The sequence below is a fragment of the Aquarana catesbeiana genome, linkage group LG07 (genome assembly GCF_042186555.1).
Source record: "Aquarana catesbeiana isolate 2022-GZ linkage group LG07, ASM4218655v1, whole genome shotgun sequence".
Taxonomy (NCBI): Eukaryota; Metazoa; Chordata; class Amphibia; order Anura; family Ranidae; genus Aquarana; species Aquarana catesbeiana.
In genome coordinates, this window is record NC_133330.1 from 325,526,141 (window position 1) to 325,530,616 (window position 4,476).

Here is a 4,476-nt window from a genome sequence, read left to right on the forward strand (position 1 = left end):
GTTCAGGCACTGTGACTGACTGTTCACTGCAGAAAATCTGATACATCCTGTGGCAGAGGATCGTGCAGATTTACCCCCCAAACAAGTCTGTGGCAGAGACTTCAGATTCGTGCTGCGTGCTGGCTGCTAGACCGGTGAGAGAGGCCTATCCAGATGACCAAAGAGTGTCCCATGAGGGGAGCGCAATCCACATAATTATCTGAATTCTACCGGGACATTTGTCGCTAAGATTTTGCAAGAAGATATTTGAGTTTCTCCTGAAAGTTTCCTTTTCCGCCTCTTTCTTGCTACTTCCTAAAGTTTGTTTGTTCAATAAAGCATTGAAAACGTACTCCAGTGTTGGTGCGTGTGTTGTCCAGAAGTAAACTCAACGGGACCCCTAGACCCGGTGTCGGTGAAACAGAGGGAAGCAAAGTGAAGGTAACAGACCCGCTTAAACCAGCAGCTCCACCGTGAGTTAGTGCTACAGCAGTAAGGTAAAAAAAAACTTCTGCCTTTACAAACACTAGGTCCCTCTTCTGCTGACACACGCCAGCATTTTGCTTTGTTGTGCTAAGTCAGATGCTGCTTGCCATTTATCCTGCTCCTGATCTTGCTCTTGCCCTGCATCCTGCACCCTGCTGCCTTTTATCTGCCCTTTGTCAAACATTCCCATAGACACACTCCTAAACCTTGTGGACGGTCTTCCCAGAAGAGTTGAAGCTGTTATAGCAGCAAAGGGTGGGCCAACTCAATATTGAACCCTACGGACTAAGACTGGGATGCCATTAAAGTTCATGTGCGTGTAAAGGGAGGTGTCACAATACATTTGGAACTATAGTGTGTATATATATATATATATATATATATATATATATATATATATACGGTATATGGTTTGGTCATATATTTTTTTGCCATGATAAAAAAAATTCCGTGGAGTTTGTCATTAACCACCGCCGCACGCCGACCGCCGATATACGTCGGCACAATGGCAGCGGTGGGCAAATGGGCGTACCTGTACGTCCCCCTTAAGAAGGGGGGCTAGCAGCCGCTTCTCCCGGCAATCGTGTCACGGAGCCGCAGAACGGGGAAGTGCCTATGTAAACAAGGCATTTCCCCGTTCTGCCTTGTGTCATGACAGAGATCACTGCTCCCTGTCATCAGAAGCAGTGATCGCTGTCATGTGACTGGAAGCCCATCCCCCCACAGTTAGAATCACTCCCTTTGACACACTTAACCCCTTCATCGCCCCCTAGTGGTCAACCCCTTCCCTGCCAGTGTCATTTACACAGTAATGCCCTGTACACACGATCGGACATTGATCGGACATTTTTTACGATGGATGTTGGCTCAAACTTGTCTTGCATACACACGGTCGCATAAAGTTGTGGGAAAATCTGATCGTTCTGAACGCGGTGACGTAAAACACGTATGTCGGGACTATAAACGGGGCAATAGCAAATAGCTTTCGTCTCTTAATTTATTCTGAGCATGCGTGGCACTTTGTGCGTCGGATTTGTGTACACACGATCGGAATTTTATAGCCTGCTCTTAAATTTTGTGTGTCGGAAATTCCGACGGAAAAAGTCCGATGGAGCCCACACACGATCGGAATTTCCGACAACACAATCCGATTGCACTTTTTCCATCGGAAAATCAGACCGTGTGTACAGGGCATAATAAGTGCATTTTTATAGCACTGATCGCTGTATAAATGACAATGGTCCCAAAATATGTGTCAAAAATGTACGATGTGGCTTTCCTTCGCCCCTGAGAGAGACTGTGGCAAGATGAACGACAGTGTCACTATTAGAACTAGGAAGTTTATGACCAACAGACTGCTTCAGAGGAAGCAGATGGTCATAGATGTCCTTCATCCTGGAAAAGCCAGTGTCCCAAAGACTGAAATCAGGGGGAAGTTGGCCAAAATGTACAAGACTACCCCAGATGTGATCTTTGTATTTGGCTTTAGGACTCACTTTGGAGGTGGCAAAACTACTGGTTTTGGCATGGTCTACGATTCCCTGGACTATGCAAAGAAAAACGAACCCAAACAAAGACTTGCCAGGCATGGCTTACATAAAAAGAAAAAGACTTCTAGAAAACAGCGTAAAGAAAGGAAAAACAGAATGAAGAAAGTCAGGGGCACAGCCAAAGCAAGCGTGGGTGCTGGTAAAAAGAAGGACTAAAGGATCCCAAGATGAACTATCTGAAGATTGTACTTTATTCCAGGATCTTGTAATAAAAATTATAAAAACTGAAAGAAAAAAAAAAATGTCCGATGTTAAAAAAAAAATTAACAATAAAAATGCCATAAAACTATCCCCTATTTTGTAGACGCTATAACTTTTGTGCAAACTAATCAATATATTCTTATTGCGATTTTTTTTTACCAAAAATATGTAGAAGAATACGTATCGGCCTAAACTTAGAAAAAAAATTGTTTTTTATATATTTTTGGGTCATATTTATTATAGCAAAAAGTAAAAAAAATTGCGTGTTTTTTTCCAAAATTGTCGCTCTTTCTTTGTTTATAGCGCAAAAAATAAAAAAACGCAGAGGTGATCAAATACCACCAAAAGAAAGCTCTATTTGTGGGAAAAAAGGACGTCAATTTTGTTTGGGTGCCACGTCGCACGGCCGCGCAATTGTCAGTTAAAGCGACGCAGTGCCGAATCGCAAAAAGTGCTCAGGTCAGGAAGGGGGTAAAATCTTCCGGGGCTGAAGCGGTTAAACACTTCTGTTGTGTATCTTATATCTTACAATGGGTGCATTAGAGTTTCTCCAACTTTCCCATTGTTGGTACATATTCGAATGTATTTGTGCCATTATTAAACAAAAGGCACGGCATAAAATGACCAACGGTAAATGGAATTTCATGTTGCTGCGTTCTGTGCTTTGCTTACAGTTTTCCTGTAATAAGTGATGTTGATGTAAGACGGAGATGGCCACTTCTAAAGGATGCTTGAGTTTTGAACAAAATCCATTAAAGGCAATTAGTGCCAGAGATTTGGGACCACTGAGCTACACTCCCCCCAAAACTGGAATGTGGCTTGAATGGTGAGAGTGCACTAAAAAGTACCCAGTGATGCTAATGGAGACAGGACTAGAAAGGGAAGTCGAGCGACACTCGCTGGTAATTATGTTCTTCAGCTCCTAATTGTCCATAACGCTGGGAACACAGAGGGGGGTTAACAACCATTGTCATTTCTCCTGTGTTGACTGATGAATAATATCAAAGGCTTCACCCGATGTGATGTCCATGGTTTCCTCCCATCAAAGAGATGTCTGTGGTGTATCTTAACACTTGAAAGTGAAATATTGGTAATAATGGATGTTACTCCAACTACCTGTAGACATGGCTCATCGGAGTCATAGCTGATCCTGTGCTCATAAAGCGTTTCTTGTGAACGATCGTTCCATTAAGGACTTCTTTAACAGCAAATATTCTTCTTGAAAATGCACAAGATATGTTTCCAGGTACAAAAATATACATATCAAATCAATTAAAATTAATATTTAAAAGGTCAGTCCACCCAGAACTGGTCTTTGAGAGCCCTTTCACATTGAGCCGCGCCGGGCATTAGCGGTAAAGCGGCGCTAGTTTTAGCGGCGATTTACCGTCTTTTTAGCAGTGCTTTTTCGGACGCTAAAGAAGAAAGGGTTAAATGCACCCAAAAAAGCGCCGCTGTCGATTTTAATGGGCAGGGGCGGTGGTGTATACACCGCGCCTCCACCGCCCCAAAGACGCTGCTTGCAGGACTTTTTCTAACGTCCTGCAAGCGCACCGGAGGCGTTTTTAAGGCGCTATTTTTAACCCAAAAGCGCCTGAAAAATGCCTCAGTTTGGAAGGGGTCTTAGTGTTTGGTAGATGCTATAGCGTTAAAGCCCAACTGCACTTCCTGTTTAAATCAACTGAATACATTCCATGTGTATGAAAAGAAAAGAAGGGTTACAGATTGTTTTCTTTAGAAAGCAGTCACAGCCTGAGTAGAAAAGTCTGCCCAGTGCCAGTATGCTGCAGAGAAGAAAGGAATATTCCTTTTTCTATGTCAGGGGTCTCCAAACTTTTCAGTATAGGGGCCACATCATTTTTTCAGTTTTATAAATCAGTGGTCTGCAAACTGCGATGTGGCTCTTTGCTTGCCTTTATCCGGCCCTTGGGGTTCCATGCCACCCACTGACACCAACGAAGGGGCACTATTCCTCCCACAGACACAAATGATGGGTCACTATTCTTCCCACAGACACAAATGATGGGTCACTATTCTTCCCACAGACACTAATGATGGGGTACTATTCTTCCCACAGAGACCAATGATGGAGCACCATTCTTCCCGCAGACACAAATGATGGAGCACCATTCTTCCCGCAGACACAAATGATGGGTCACTATTCTTCCCACAGACACTAATGATGGGGAACATTCTTCCCACATATACTAATGATGGGGAACATTCTTCCCACAGACACTAATGATGGGGGACCATTCTT

General features: G+C 43.4%; 1 pseudogene; it reads left to right on the forward strand.

The window, feature by feature from the left end:
- The first annotated feature begins 1,728 nt into the window (after positions 1-1,728).
- LOC141102585 (small ribosomal subunit protein eS24 pseudogene) lies at positions 1,729-2,257 on the forward strand (annotated as a pseudogene).
- Positions 2,258-4,476: the final 2,219 nt, after the last annotated feature.